At 45.4% G+C, this 17111-nt stretch overlaps 1 protein-coding gene across 1 annotated transcript in view; it reads right to left on the bottom strand.

The window, feature by feature from the left end:
• The window catches only part of ENTPD3 (ectonucleoside triphosphate diphosphohydrolase 3), a 163086-nt gene extending 154504 nt beyond the window's left edge, over positions 1 to 8582 (bottom strand). The window contains exon 1 of the mRNA XM_069211947.1: positions 7698 to 8582. The gene's annotated coding sequence lies outside the window, so the exon portion shown is untranslated. The remainder of the gene's footprint in view (positions 1 to 7697) is intronic.
• Between the last annotated feature and the right edge of the window lie 8529 nt (positions 8583 to 17111).

Genomic DNA, 17111 nt, shown 5'->3' with positions numbered 1-17111 from the left:
GTGGTCTCAGCAGAGTCCAAGCACTTGGCACAGGGCACAATACATCTGAAAACCCCAGGAGATGCCATCAAGGAAAGCAGCTTTCAATTATGCCATTTATGGATCATTGTTAGAGTGGCAGGACTTGGAAAAGTTGTTTTTCTTTTTCTGTGTGGTAGATGGTCCCTTAAGCAGGTGGATGAAGTGTCTCTGCATTGTGCCAAAAGCAGATGGTGATATGTCTTAATCCCAAAAGGCAGAATATTTAGATTGTACCAGACTGGAAGTTCTGAATTACTCGCCATGCGGCCTTAGAAGTGCTTTGTGGGAATAACATCTACAAGTAGAGCGCTGCGGGGCACTGCTGTACCTGCCAGTGAAACCTCACATAGGGATCACATGGAGAAGGCTACCACAGTTGGGTTACCTCCAGTTTTGCACAGTAACTCCATCCTGAGTTGACAGGTGATTAAGCTGTTTGGTTTATATAATCCACCCCTCCTATACTAGGGTGACCACCACACCCCATGTCATCATGGGCACAGTTCCCAGCTGAGGGCTTTCAGGTGACAATGCATTCTGTGTATTTTCCCTTGCTTGGTTCATTTGACGTTTTAGGGTAACAAACGTGGTAGCAAAGGTGTGTGAGTGGAAATTGGATCTTGAAATGATCTGCAGGGGAAGTCTTATCTTTGTTGCTTTTGTTGGTCTTAAATCGACGCAACAGCGAAATATTTGATTACTTGTAAACCTCGCAATTCTTTAAAAAGGCATATTCCATGCTCCAAAACTGAAAAAAACAAGAACTAGTCGAAATAATGTAAGATATTCACGTCACCAATTTAAACATAATTTCTGTCAATGCTTCTATATTTTATGTGACTGTCATTTCTGAAATAAAGTTGTGGGAAAAGCTTTTGTTATTGTCATTTTTCTGATGTAAATGACCAGCACGGTTTTAAATTATTTCACAAAAATAAGGAATTATTAAATATAATGGAGAGGAATAACCATTAGAAGGATAGTTGGTGAGTTGGGAAATCTAAGGTTAAAAGTAAACCGGTCCCTGGAGGCTAGAGTCAGGTGACTTCTGGATAAGAGTTTGGATCATAGAGTTGTGTTTGTCTCGAATGGTGGGATCTTCCCTTCACTATTGGCTGTTGCTATGGCACTGCTGCCCGTAGATTTGGACCATCAGTTATAAGACAATCGTGCCAGCTACCATGGCCACTAAGGTGAATAGTAAACACTGTTGCCCAAAGCTGGCACTGTGCAGTTAACTGAGCAACTAATACAGACCGCAGGAAGCCCAGGTTAACAAAAAACAGGAACAACAAATGCAGTTAGGCCATCATTCAGCTGCTCTTCTCCTAAAACCTTTCTCCTGCCACATTGCCACACACAAAATAACTTACCACAAAATACCGGCTGAGATACACTGCTTTCAAGAAACAGCTACCGGCATATTTACTACTCAAAGACACTACAACATTTTGTTCTCTGTTAATTAATGTAGGAACCCCCAGAAATACACTCGATTTCAGCTTCTTCACTTTCTCACGCTTTATATTTAGGTTTTGCCTGCAGTGTGCATGCCCTGCCAGAGAAAGCCTTTTTTTTTTTTTTACAAAAAAAGCTTTAAAATGGGATGAGAACCTACCCATTACTTAAAAATACTTACCATTGGTTGGTGTCCACTTCAATCTTGCTTCTTACTGGTAATTCCTGCATCCTGATGGCTACTCACCTCTTCCTGCAGTCTCCAGGCTTCTGTCCATGCCGTGGAGCAGGGACCCAGCACAGCTTCCCATTTGCGGCCAGTGTTGGTCCACTGGCTGCGATCTCCAGAAGGTACTTTTTTTTTTTGTTTTGGCCAACCATGCTATAAGGGTGCAGAGCACTGTACATTCTCCTACCCCCTGCCACCTTTTTCACCCCTGGCGGTTTCCCTCCGCTGTCCACTTTCCTACTATCCCCGCTGTTCATTTTACCCACATCCTCTGTCTGTTTTCACTCCACACCTGTCAGTTTTGTTCCCCCAAAACACCTCCCTTGAGCTACTTAACCGCCCACTTCCCTGCGCTGTTTTTACACATACTGCATAGCATCATGAGCTGCTGTGCAACATATTTTAAAAGAAAACAGTGATATGATGCGTTCAATGCTGCCAGCATCATCGTGATTTTTATTTTTTATCTTTAAGCCATGTTACACAGCAGCACACTCTGCTGTGCAACATGTCTTTAAATAAACATTGACAAAACCAATAGATTTCTCAGAGGCAAAACCTACTGGCTTTGCCAATGCTTCTTTATATTAGCAGTTTGTGAGGCTAATGTCCAAACAAGCTGCTGATGCAAATTTGTGCTAGTCCAGTTAAACCAACACCACACTGTCACAGAATAGCAATTGTGTGTTTTCATGTTGAGTGTATGAGCTGCACATGCCTGGCACAGACAACTCAAAAACTCTGCGATACTTCTGAAATGGAGCAGCTGATGGCAAGAGATTGGGCGTCATGATGACGTCACATATTGCACTTTCCACGCCTATAAATATGGTTTAAATGGACGACCCTTAGAAACATTGTATACAAAAGATTAGAAGGCAGAGGTAAAGTGTGGGGTGTTCACGGTACCCAGACCTTGACTATAAATTCAGGGCTAACTTCCAATCCCTGTGAAAAATAGAGTTTGCACATGGATAGAAATATCGAACCATGTGATATTTACCATCTTCAGTGCAGGCCATAAGGGGGATCCAGTTGGATTAGAGATCCAGGAGGTATCATTGAGCCGGATCTGGGCTGAGCCTAGCAAAATTTAAAAGAAAGAAAGAAAGAAAGAAAGAAAGAAAGAAAGAAAGAAAGAAAGAAAGGAAGAAAGGAGGGCATAAAAAAAGGAAGGAGGGTTCACAGTATAAAATACTGGAAACTATAACCCTAATTGCACCCCACTCATATTTAAATTTAATGTGTTCCAAGTGTGCTGTAAATTAAACATGATAAGCAAAGTTTATTAAAGAACCCTTGGTGAAACCCAGAGCAGGAGCACAGTATTGTATGCTGTGAGATACCAGAAGGTAAAGAAACAAGCCACACAAAAAAGGGAAATTGAACAGCATTGGCAGGAGACAGGAAATGAAAAGGCTAGATTGTGCCCTGTGCTCATTTCAAAGTGGCTGTGCTATCACTTCAGGCGATACTAAAGAAATGATAAAGTAAAAACAAAAACTGACACAACTTTTGTGCGGATGTGCACCTTGTGAAAGAGCAAAATGAAGTCACTCAAAGTGAAGGTAACCAGTGGCTGGAGTAGGCTGACCCATTGTCCCATGCTGTGTGCTGCAGTGAGAAGGAGAAAAATGTGAGTGACACAACAGACCAATTGATGATTCGAGGTGGTTCAAAGCCCCTTTAAATACGTATATTACACATATCACTTTAGCATATTCAAAAGATCTGCTTACGCCAGACCTAAACAAAACCATAAAGGGACACATGTATGAAATATAGGTTTTGCGACTCGCAAATTGCGAGTCAGAGCGACTCACAATTAGCGAGTCGCAAAACCTTATGTTCAACAGTGTCAATGACACTGTTTGCGATTCGCAAGGGGGTCGCAAATGACCTACCTCATGAATATTCAAGAGGTAGGTCACAATTTGCAACGCCCTGGGGAATGGCCACCCTCATGGGGATGGTGGCCTGCTGGAGACAGCAGACCACCATGTCTGTGACTGCTTTTAAATGAAGCAGTTTTTTTTTTTTAATACAGCTCGTTTTCCTTAAAGGAAAACTTGAGATGCATTTCAAAAACAAAATATGAAAAGTTTTCGGACCACTGCCTGCTCTGAAAAAATATTTTTGCTGCCATTCACAAAGGGGACGGGGGCCTGTACTGACCCCTTCTCGTTTGCTAACTGCGATTGTTTTGCGACCGCATTCACGGTCACAAAACAATCATACATGGGACTGCGACTTGCAATTAGGAAGGGAACGCCTCTTCCTAATTGCGACCCACAAACCCTTTTTGCGATTCTGTAAATAGTTTACTGAATCGCAAAAATGGGTCTGTACATCCCAAAGTGCATTTTGCACGTCACAAACTCTTGATTCGCTGTTTGCGAAGTGCCAAATGCTACGTACATGTGGCCCAAAGAACATTTTTGGTGGGAGGAAAATGGTAGCACTGTCACTTAGAGATGCGAACGGATTGTTGCCACTTGGTAGCCAAGCCCATCTGTTCCCTGATGCCATCTGTGGTAGATAGACTCTCACCAGAGGGGAATGGATGGTGCACATCAGCCATGTAACACCTGTCACTGTTTCCCCGCTGCCACTCACGGCTAAAGGCAACCCTGAATTATATGGGTAAAGTTCTTCCTGATGGCAGGGCAGGTGGCATCATCCCTACATCTGGACTTTTCATATTTTACAATGCTCAAATTTGGCAATGCCAGGAAGCTTTGCTCGACTTCATGAAGTACAAACTTTCTGAAATTGAACTGACTTCATAATGCAATGAGAAGTCTTTGTTGGGAGTTTGATAACTAGAAAGGTTACTGAGACCAAGATGTTTGAGAGATGGGTTTTCCATTCACTCCTAAAGCAGAGGTTTCAGCTTGTCTGAGCTGGATGGAGAAGAGGTTCTAGATGCTCGCTGGGTCTGAGGAGAAGGTCAGTTGCTTGCTCTTCTAACTCATACGCTTTAGTCTTCAGCTTGGCTCCATCACTGCTGAAGGTCCTTTGAAGCCCAGTGGGTAACTCAAAATGGTGGGTCTCCCCTGCAGAATGTGATGACGTCCCCCGATCACCCCATATCATTGGCCCGGGGCTGAATCGGGACCCCTTGAAGGGTTTGTACCCACCTGCACAGCAGGGGCTGCAAAACCCTGCGTTACGCCCCTTCAGAGACCCTGACTTTACCATAAATGGAAGAAGATGGGAGCAAATGGGGCTCTGGGATATCTGCCCCAATTGGTGTCATCTCCTTTGAAATTTCAGGAATCACACTAGGCAGTAAATGAGCAAAGTGAAGACTTTAATTGTTGATGCATTGTGACCTTTCTTGTGGGTAGGCCGGACCTAGTGATGAACATCCGGATGTACCATCCAGAGAGACACGCCCTTAATCCAGTCTCAGGGAAGCAACCAGTGGAGCGAAATGATGCCTAGGGAGGCGTAGCGACTTTATCCAAGCTGGTATTAAATGTGCAATCTGCAGACACCGTGTTTGCTGTGAAACAGTTGTCGAAATGTGCTGCCAAACTATTGCGGCCAATATATTGATGACTCAACTACTGAGAAGGTAAGTAGATATAGGTAAGTATAGGTTTGCTATACTTAACTCCATACATATGTACCTTGATGAGATAGATAGATAGATAGATAGATAGATAGATAGATAGATAGATAGATAGATAGATAGATAGATAGATAGATAGATAGATAGATAGATAGATAGATAGATAGATCTGTAATTATCTTCTTAATGTTTTGGTCCTGAATATTTCAGCCATGGTATTTGGAGTCGATATTAAGGCGGAATACCCACAAAACACATTCTAAATGCCATGCCTATCCTCTGAAGCACAAACACAGCAACAACAAGGTGATGGATGCAATGCTTGAATTAATCTCAGCCACTGGCAATCGTTTGGGCCGCATCCCAGCCCATCATCTTTCACCCACCATGCCACCTCAGTTTAGATCCAGACATATGCAAATCACGTTTGACCCTGCTCCAGTAGGTACAGTCCTGACCGCAGTGCCAGGACAGGTCCTCCCTGAACCAGAACACAAGAAACCCAAGACCCTTTAGCCCTCATTAGTGCTCATCACCTTAGGGTACACCTTGGTTGCAGCAGCACAGGGAGCATCCCCTGAAGCACAGACTACTGGAGAGGCTGCCCTGGCAGGTGGAATGCCTGACTACATCGCTCTTCATTGCAAAAAGGAATTCCCTCCACAGAAATAATAGTCTCCCTCTAGCTCCTGCCATCTGGCTTCATGCGCGCTAGAAGTGAAGTGCTCCCTGTTAACAAGTAAAAATCTACCTGTTTTCACCATCTAGGAAAGCTAAAAGGATGAATTTACCATGATAGGACTGGAAACTGTGTCCTGCTAGCTGCATAAAGATTTCTTCTGCATGTACATTAACCCACTGAGCTACCTTACCAGATGCTCTGCTGCCATCACATCAAAAATAAATACAGACGTGGTTCAGGGTCAGGTGTTAAAGAAGTGAATAGAATATGAATTGCCATTAATTCATTCATTTAATCTAGGCCTCTCAGCTTTCACTTTGTTTGGGTACACTTAAGTCCTGTGCTGGGGAATCTCACACACCCTACAGATTATGTGTGCTTGTCAGGGTATGACCCTAAGGAAAGATGCTTTCAAGGGTGGGGATAGACATTTACGTACGCCTTCCACCAAAGCCCATCTTTACAATTGTTTTGTAACCCTATAAAATAAGTTTCTTGTTTTAAAGCCCGTTTTCTGTTTCTGTTAGCCAAGCTCTTGGAGGCAATCCTTCCAACATAGCCAAGGGCTACCGGCCCAAGGCCTGGAGGTAAACATTGCATCTTCCATTGAAATCAATTTAATATATGTAAGCAACACCCATGCATTAACCTTTGCAGTATTGAAGTACTGGATGTCTGTGTGCGTTGGCATACAGTACACAAACCTGCCTGGCTGCCTAGCAACAAAGTGATGTGCATGAATGTGGGGTTTGGAGAAGATCTGAGTACATCATGTGGAGTTTTACAAATCTGAATCACACATTTTTTAATTGCACATAACCACTCTCTGGACCACCCACGAGCTGAAGTGATTTGCTCAGAATTCCACGCTTTTAGTTAAGTGTCGAAATCGCTCCCAGAAACCAGAACTCCAGTCCACTGGACCCCCTCACCTCTCCTGCCCGTGTGCTTAGAATGAAAGGCGCGCCCCTTTTTTTCCAACTATATTTCAGCTCATCTTCATTCATAGTGGAAATGCTGCTCCTACATCACCCCATCTTGTGCAGGACACGGGGTCTGTGGGGTAGTGGTGAAACTGACTGTGAAAACAGGGGCCTGGACTCAACTCTCGGCTACCCCTTTGACCACGTTGTGTTATTTTTGGCAAATCTTTTCTTCTTCTGGTCCCCTGTTTCCACATCAGCCTAGACTGGGCGCCCTTTGAAACAAGCTGGTAACAACTGCTCTTAAAGTACCCGGGTGCTTGAGCAGATACGCTGTCCCCACTCAATGGTCCCAGCTGATCCGAGCCCAGCAATGCCAACAACAACAGCCTCATTGATTATGCTCCAGTTCCTAGGAATGCCCCCGCCTGCTGTGATCACCATGGCAACAAAGATGAAACAGCCTCTCCTTACTGCGAGTGTCCCTATTAAAATGCAGATCGTCTTAACCTTCCCCTGTCTGCAAGCACTCGCTGAAATCCGGCCATTACCACAGAAAAGACAAACTAACCCGGGGGGAGAGTACATGCTGTGATGCCTAAATTGTCCACCGTGGAGAAGGGCGTTCCAATCCCTGCTCCTCTGCGCGACCGCACTGTGTGATCCTGTGCAAATCCCTAAATCCCTCTGTGTGGTAGGTTCCCTTTTTGCCAAAACGCAGTAGAAACCAGCTAAATACCGCGTTAAGTTTTACATAAAATGGACATTTGCACAGACTCCATGCACAGCGCCTGGACTCTGCCTTACCTTAGAGTCCCTCCCTGCGTGACTTGAAGCAAGACAGGTCTGGCGGAGAAAGTCTGCGGCTCCCTTAGGTTGCTGGACCGGCGGGCTAGAAGGCATCCACACAGGGAGCCGAGAGGAGGAATGAGACGAGGAGGAAGAGGGGGCTCGCGAGGAGGGAAGTCTCCGGGATCTCCAGCCTGGGAGTCGGGAGGGCTCCTCTGAGTGCGAGCAGAGCCGTGCCTGTCTCTGGCTTTAAAGTGAGATCTTTCACTGGAAGCACGCCCCCTGCCGGGGCGGGGGCGAAGGACACCGCCGGGGAGAGAAGAGCCCTGGCGTTCCTGGGCAGTCAGATCCCGTCAGCAGAAACAGCGAGTGAATGAATGAACGAACGAAAGAACATAAGAATGAATGGATTAACGAATGGATGGATGAATGCATGAACTAATGAATGAACGAATGAATCGATCAATGAATGAATGGACGAATGAATGGATGCATGAATGAATCGATCAATGAATGAACTGACGAATTAATGGATGAACGAATGAATGAATCTACGGACGAATGAATGAGCGCACGAATGAATGGATGAAGGAAAGCACGAATGAATGGAAGTGGTGGCAGACACGGTCCTTTGTTCACCTCCACAGCTTGAGTGGGTGTAAACGCGCTCACAGCCTGCACGGTTAACGACGTATAAACAATAAATCTTGTAAGGTCGCCTTATTGGGAGAAATACGGGCAAGTTGAAGGTTTTGGCTCGAGGGAAGTGGGGTCCACACGAAGCCTTTCCTACATGTGTGGCCAAAATGTGTCATCCTGGGTAAAACCAGTGCTTAATTTCTGCTTCTTGTTTCCGGTGCTAAGCACCGGCACTTATTCCTCAGGGCCGGCGCTTATTTTTCTGCCTCAAGCATTTACTGCGAGCAAAAGACACATTTGGGAAAGACGGAGGAAGAGAAAAACGAAAAAGCGTCACAAAGGGCGAAAGCAGAAAGCTGCAAGAGTGAGCTGAAGGGGGCAGGGAGTGGCTATAAAAGGATTAAAGAGGCCAGAGATGATTTCAGGATTACGCTGCCTCAGTATTCCGTGTTCGCACATTTAACTGCAGCAGCCGCGTGTTTAAGAGGAGGGCTTTGGGCACCGGCGTGTTATTATTTACAAATTAAGCACTGCGCCGCCACCGCATTTTACCTCCGGTACAATCTCTGCAGTGCATGTTACATATGCATGTAACAAATTTACAATGCCTATTTTGACACATGAGCTACCTGCCGAGATCAGGAAACGTGAAAAGAGCGTTCAGAGGTCGTTTTACCCATTTTAAATCTAATGCTTCGTTTCCACACAGTAAGATGTAACTGGACTTTTAAATGACTCAAAGTTCTAACATTTTAAGGTGAGTTCAGTTTGCGCCTTTAGAAGGCACTTTACTGATAAGTAAAACAGGCGATGCGTGTTGAATGTTTTGATGCTGAGATGATGAGGGTCCTGTGAGTGAGAAATGGCTTGTAATTTAAACCCGGTGTCCCCCCCCCCCGTTCCTTTAGACGTGCTGACTGCTCTATTTAACACCTTGTGTTTCTAAACTAAACAATGTAAAGTGCTGGCGGACCGTGGAGCACTTAAGTTATTGTCGTGTCTTAACCTTCACAAGCTGGCCCCTGTGCTCTAAGTGGCAAACCGTCGCGCCACGTAGCTGGTGCCACCCCACGTGGAAGGGGTTCTGGTATCCCACATCACTACTAATGTATCGTTATGTGTTGGGTGTAATGCCACAGGGGGTTCAGTGTCGCATTACGCGACTGCCCATTGCCCAGACTCTCGCGCAGCCCAGCCCTTGTGTTGTACGTGGGAAAGCAACAACCTTTTAACTACAGATATTGTGGTACAGGTATGTTTAGAAAGTCCTCTTTTATTTTTTTATAGCTATTTAGTGCCATCTGTGTCATAGTGGTCTCAGTGCTGCAGATCTAGCTAGAGGGGCCACGGAGGGCTGTGTGTCTGCACTCAGAATATCAGACCCACAATGGGTAATCTAGTCAGAGACACAAGCGGGACCTACACAAGGGTGTGCAGAGTTGCAAAGTCTCACTCTTTGGTACTTTGTATAGTTTTCTAAACTTCACAATCTTTGCAAAGTGCAAACATTGTGAAGTTTTAAAAAGCTGGCACCTTTGGAAGCCCTGCATGGCAGTGTAAAATGTTCCCTCTGCCACTCCGGGCAACCAAATTTAGCAATTACTCCACTTGGCACCGGCCACCCTGGTAATCCATCATCCTAGGGGGCAGTGGGCTGGTGATCAGTGCAGAGTGACTGCCTGCTGGCGTAGAGGGCTAATGTCAGTCCTGGGCGATAGATAGCAGGTGGCCCGGATTGTGCCCTCAGTGCAGGCCATAGCCCAACAGTTCCTTGCAGATAAATGTCCCTGCAGGGGCTGAGCAGCCTCAAATTCGCCTTGGGTGAACTGAAGGCTTCGCCTTTCGAAGGGTGAGATTTCCCTACTTTGCTGTTTTAAAACTTTATTGCCTCTGTTATGCAGTGCTTTAAATGGGCCGGTACTACCCGGTACGGAGTACTGGCACTTTTCTTATTTTAAGAGGGCGAGTACCTCCACTTCTCAAGAAAAACGTAATACTCTTAATTGGAGAGTACCTGCACTTCTCAGAAAAAAACAGGTACCCTGGCACAGAGTACCTGCACCTCTACTTTCCCATTTCTAGCACTGCTGTTACGCAACCTTTGAGAGGCAGAGACTTCTACGACGCCTCCTGAGACAATTTTGAGAAATTTACACTCTGACCCCGTAGGATCTTCAAGTGGATCCCGACAGAAACAAGAAGAACAGTGACACAGGCCCTCGTCAGCAGCAGGCTAGACTACGGCAACGCACTCTACACAGGCATCCCAGCAAAAGACCTACTACGCCTCCAACGCATCCAAAACGCCTCCGCCCGGCTGATCCTCGACGTACCCCGCCACAGCCACATCTCCCACCACCTGAGAAACCTTCACCTGCTCCCCGTGGACAAGAGGATCACCTTCAAGCTTCTTACCCATGCCCACAAAGTGCTCCACGACACCGGACCAGCCTACCTAAACAACAGACTCATCTTCTACACCCCCACCCGTCAGCTCCGCTCCGCAAACCTTGCCCTCGCCGTCGTCCCCCGCATCCAACGAAAGACCTCCGGAAGCAGATCCTTCTCATACCTCGCCACCAAAACCTGGAACACGCTCCCGACCAACCTGCGACAGACCCAAGACCTACTCACCTTCAGAAGACTCCTCAAGACCTGGCTCTTTGATCAGTAACAACAACACCGCTCCACCCCCCAGCGCCTTGAAACCCTCTCGGGTACGTAGAGTGCTTTACAAATTCAATGATTGATTGATTGATTGAGGTTCTCCATGGAAGTAGCCCACTACCACTACAAAAAAAGAACCACACACACAAATTACCTCTTTTTCTAGGTTTCTTGTACCAGTCATTACGTCATGATTTATGTTTCGTAACATGAACAGTTTTTAGCTATTTTATCTCAAGAGCAACGATACTCTTGATAGTTGTAAGCGGGGCCACTGGAATTATGTGATTCTGCGGCAGCGGTCATTTTCACATAATTATTGATTTGCCACATAATCCATCATCTGTAGCACAATCTGAAGATATTAACAAAAAAAAAAATTTCTAACTCAAACGGTTCAAAAGTTACAAAAAATGCGACAGTACGTGTTACTGCGCAGTGGAAGGCCCTTTGCAAAGCTGGACTGGTTATGTTAATATTGCTTATTGCTATACTTGGGTGTTAAGTTGGTACTAACAAGTTGCAACCTATGCTCAGAGAGTGTTTCCAAGTTTAAAAAAGATGAAATAATGAAGTAATGCTATTACAATTTGTGTTGCATTATGGTGCATAATTTGCCTTTTTTTGCTGCATAATTTACCCATCCCTGACGCATAATTTGGGCTTCTCCTGCTGCATAATTCCAGAGGCCCTGGCTATAAAGTGGAAGAACCCAATGTTAACTCCTCCCATTCCGGTGAACATATAGTAAGAATTTTAGCTAATCTCTTCTTGTTTTCTTCTCTGTCTCAGTGCATGTTTAAGATCTGCCTACATTATCACAAGGTAATAGCAATACATTATATTTTTAAAAGATTACCCACTTTGCATAAAAAGTAATGATCATATTTCTCCCAACCATTGATTTGGCAGATATGCTTGCTCTAGCAGCCTTACTCTGTTACTTTGATCGCACTGCTGGAATTTCATAACTTAATAAAGGCAAGCCAGTGGGTATTTATCAACAGGGCACAGCGGGGAATGATGCATTGCTGCTGTCCTGGGGTGCATGGCCCACCCACATCTAGTGAGTGACTAGGAGGCATGAGAAAGGTCTGTCTGTTCCCAGGACCACTTCCACATCTCTCTGACATGATGGTGGCCCGCAAGAGTTTTTGGGCAGCTGCAAAACTTGGCTGCAAGGAAGCTCTCCCCAGGACCTAGCAAAGACACCAAGTTCAGGTGACTGCAACATGGAGCACCGCAAGTGAATAAGTAAGCGCCACAATGTGGAGACTGATTCCCCAGGAGAGGAGGTAATCCACATTATTCATTTAGGGGAACAGGACAGTTTGCCTTCTACATACTTGGTGGAGTCCTTCATCAATCAAGATGCTGAGGCCGCACCACTGGCTACCTCCATCCACAAAAGTAGACTTGGTACCTCCCTTGACATGATGCTGAAGAACAAAGGTAAAGGTACATGCTGGGATAAGACTCAACCAATGTGATACAGCACCTGCCTAACAATTTGTATTTTTCCTGCTTCCTCTGCCCATGAGGATGACAATGGCATTTCTCACAGTATCAAAACAAAGAACCAGACTCTCTATCCTTACATAATGCTACAAGAAAAGTGCTATCCAGAAAAAATTAAGATGTGAAGATATATAGATGATAGATTGCCAGATGGATCTTCCATCATTATTTAAGATTGACTCCCAGATGGCGAGATTGGCAACAAAAATGTGAATATATCTGAAGATGCCACCCTGCTGAGGTAGAGGACAAAAAAGTTGAAGGGGCTTTCTAAAGAACTTTTTCGGCTTCCATGTTTCAGTTCAGTCACAGCTGTGAAATGTCTTCAATTCTTAGCTTAGAAGATGCATCAAGGAATTGATTGTGCTTCTCACCATCTGTTTTATCTTTTTGACGGCTTATGTGCTGGCACAACAGCTTCTTGTTTGGCTGTGGCATCAAGAAGACACATTTGGATGAGGGCTTGGCAGGCAGTTACTTCCAAGAAAGCCCTTCTGCAGCATCTTCTCTTTAATAATGACAACTTGTTTGGATAACCGCTTGAAGATTTGGTGAAGAAATTGGCCAAAGCTCACAAATGATTGCTTCCTTTCCATCCTCCTCCTAGAGGCAGAGGACTTAGATTTGCAGGTCTTTTGGTCCTTCTTCTTCAAGGGATACAAGCCATGTACTTTAAGGCAGAAGTCACAACCATTCAGGCCCCTGTGCAGACAAGTCCTGGCTGTAGCCTGTCATCCCTCCCCCAGCTCTGCCCCTGCCACATCACGAAAGGAGGCTATAAAACTAATGTACAATCTGGCAAACCTCAGCATTGAACCCATGGGTTCTCAAATAGTCAGAACTACTTAACAGATAAGACTCCAACACACTCTAGGGGAGTTTTTTCAGCCAGCTCCTGTTTCTCATTTCCCCCCTGAGGCACTCATAACTTGATTCACAAAGATTAAACTATGCCAGTCCTAAAACAGGAGCAAAGTCTTTGCTCTTTACCTATAATGTTTCTTGCTCAACCGTGTTCATATTTTTCTCAAGTTTAGATCTAAACATAGTAATCGCCTTCTTCCCTTATCAACCTTTCAGGATAGTAACGCATCAAACCGCTCTACCATTCATCTTTCTGGGTGATTTCCTCATCTCCTTACACCTAATGGACACTAACTTACATATCATCATTCATTCAAGCGCCATGAAGTTTTTCTGGATTTGTGGGATGGCATTACACTTCCAGTTCTGACTCCTTCCATTTAGACTAGCTTATGCCCCAGGAATTTCCACCAAGGTCAATGATGGGTGTTCATCATGCTAAAAAACTGTTGCTCTTCCCATGGCTTTAACATTGGCTAAAGTGTCAACTGTTTTTTTTAAAGGAAATGGAAGTTGTTTATCAGGTGTACACAATTCTAAGGATGGATGGATGTCTTCTGAATCTGACAAGTCACATCTGAATCCAGCATAGAATCTGAAGTTCAAATATGCAAAATTTAGAACAAATTTCGAAATTCAATTCTTTCCTCCTCAGTAATACTCACTTTTTGATGAAGCTTTGGTAGAGCTATTGCAGCTTCCCAAGGCATCAGCCTGGGATTGCCTGAGAGTTCAGGGAGACATGGCAGGTTCCCTAGTCTTGGTTCCTTGGGCCCAGCTGCATCTTCATCTCTTAGTGATCTACCTGTTGGGTCACCGAGGCTCCCGATTGGACAAATATGAGATAATAGCTCCAGAGATGATTGGTTTTAACTCATCTATCTACAGAATGCCTCCTGCTTCCCCGCATCTCATAATTCCCACAACAGATGCCAGCAGCACGTAGTGGTGGACAACTTTAGCTGATCAGTTTGTTCAGGGTCGTCAGACATAGAAGGAGTCCAGAACTAGTTGAATGATCTAGGCGCTGTTTCCAAAGCTCTCCTCTCCTTTGTTCATCAGGTTCCGGGGCAGACACCATTTAAGGGGGTCAAGAGTTCCAAATCAAGTGAATCAGCCAAGGATAATAGTCCAGTCCACTGTCTCTGGCTGTAATGAATTTACCTGGGACAAAAAATGGGCTCAACTGATCTAGGGTTTTCCATCCTCGGACAACCTTTTCTTTTGCATGTAAACATCATTAGTGAATGCCTGTTTTTGCATTAATTGGCACAGTAGTCAGGACTATTGGCTTTGCAATGCTGGCGCGTATAGCCTGCGGTTGCCAAGGGAAACATACCGGGAATCATATATGACAAGAGAGAGGTTCAGTTTCATGGTTGATCTTTGGATGTACACCACTATTGTCTTATGTCTACCAAGACCAAAAAAAAATGTTTTACATTGCGGGGGTGACAGTTACTTATAGGGCCCTGAAGCTGGTGGAATGCAGCTTGCAGGCACTGTATGCAGGCCTTACATAAATACAGAACTACTGCTGTGCTGTTGAGCTGCACAACCAGGGGCATGCATCAAAGAAGCCAACAACAGCGCATCCCTTACCACCTCTTACCCACAAAGTGTACTAAAGTCTATTGATCCCAACACATATGCAAAGGAATGTGATGTCATCCTTGCACAACGCACAACATAAGTAACTGATTATATGAGTGAGTGTAATATATGCACGACATCCCACCTCTCACATCACCAGCTGCCCATCGCTCCAATTGTAGATGACAGCCCTTGAACTGGTTTTTAATTTTGACATTGCTTGATGGGCTTCTAAACTAAGGCCCCCCCACCAACCCACCCACACCTCCAGTGTTCCCCAAAGCAACCCATAGTGAGCTCTTGGACAGGGGGGCACCTAAACTGCTGTCACAACACCATAAGCCCTATGGGTATATCCCTGCACCCCCAACGCCCTTCACTGGATCAGAGATGGTAACATAAAATACTTGCTAGCGGGGTGCAGGACTGCTAGTGGGGCGCAGGACTGACGTTTACCTGTCCCTTTGTAAGTCAAATGGCCTGGGATGACAGTGCTCTTTGTTTTTTTTGTGATAAGGTGAAAAGCAGAACCGGGGCGCATTGGAAGTGATCGTGATGACAACGGGGCCTCAAGTCGACTCGTTTTAAGAGTTATATATGCACGCTTTTTCGTTTTTCTCGTCCTTCATCTTTGCTCGCTGTAAATGCTTCAGACAGAAAAATAAGTGTCGGCCCTAAAAAATAAGTGCCCGTGCCCCGCACCGGAAACCACCGGCACAATTTAAGCACTGTCGCGAACACCTTTCTTTTGTAAAGAGGAGTGCTTAATTTGTGCTGGCGGTTGCAGGTACCTTACTCTCCAGCCCTAAGGACTGCCGGTTTCATACACCCATCTTGTTTTACCACTTTGACAAGGCCTGTGTAGAGTGAAGCCTCTTCTGCCCATGAGCAGCCCGTGCAAACATTAAAAGAAGCCCAGAAGACCCTGGGCTTCCTAAATCTGTGAGCAGCCCCAGCAGCCAATCACCTGTTACATGGACTCTTCCTAGGTAACAGGAGGCAATGAGGGCGGGGCTAGGGATCTTATGGAGTCTTCACTTAATCGCCAGAGCAGCACAGACTCACCGCATTGTCCTCATAATTATAAAGGATACACTCCACTGCTCACTCGTGCGTGCCTCGACAGGCACACGTCTGGTTAGTGGTGAGAGGACCACCCCCGCTCCGACTCAGTGCTGCCACGTGGACCAGTCTGGATTTTGGTGCAGGGCATCACCCTCCTCGAACTCACTGCTGCAAGCATGGCACGCCGAGTTCCTCATTTACTGACAGACAGACAGACGTATGTACCTCGTCCAGCAGTGTGCAGCTGGTAAGGTAAGCAGGGAGGCTGTGCCATGATGGCCCCTGTCAGTTTGTGGTGTGAAAGGGCAAGGCGGGGCATGGTGCTATGATGCTGTTGAGCATGCAACAGTGTTGGAAGGACTGATAGTGGTGGCCCAACCAGTGCTTAATTGGTAAATAAAAACGTGCCCCTGCTCAAAGCTCTCATTTGAAACACGCGGCTGCTGCCTTTAAATATATGATTACAGAATACTGAAGCAGAGTAATCCTGAAGCCATCTCGGGGCTCTTTAATCCATTTACAGCCACTCCCTGCCCCTTCAGCTCACTCTAGCAGCTTTCTCCCTTTGTGACACTTTTTCGTTTTTCTCTTCCTCAGTCTTTCTCATATGTGTCTTTTGCTCTCAGTAAATGCTTGAGGCAGAAAAATAAGTGCTGGCCCTAAAAAATAAGTGCAGGTTCCCACCCCCGCACCGGAAACCACCTGCTCAAATTAAGCACTGGGCCCAACTTTAAGTGAACATGTATTGCAAGATGCTGGCTAACATTAGTAAAATAGAAGCCTGCCTTTGATATATTGTCAGTGGTCTTGGCTTAGTTGTGGTTGTTCTTGCTCTAACAGTGGTAGTCTTGCAATGGTGGTCTCCTACCACTTACTGTGGTCATGCTTTACACAATTCTGGTTGTCCCAGGTGCAATTGTGGGTGTAAAGCCCCATGCCGCTAGCTATTTATCCAGGGGGACCTTATTCAGACTCAGGCCTATGATTATCAATGAAATATGAATTCTCGGGGACCCCTCAACACATTGGGGGGCATCATTTTGCCTTATGCAACTGATGGATATCATTGTTATTTGATGACGACCC

The sequence above is a fragment of the Pleurodeles waltl genome, chromosome 10 (assembly GCF_031143425.1).
Source record: "Pleurodeles waltl isolate 20211129_DDA chromosome 10, aPleWal1.hap1.20221129, whole genome shotgun sequence".
Classification (NCBI taxonomy): domain Eukaryota; kingdom Metazoa; phylum Chordata; class Amphibia; order Caudata; family Salamandridae; genus Pleurodeles; species Pleurodeles waltl.
This window is presented reverse-complemented; position numbering and strand designations above follow the sequence as displayed.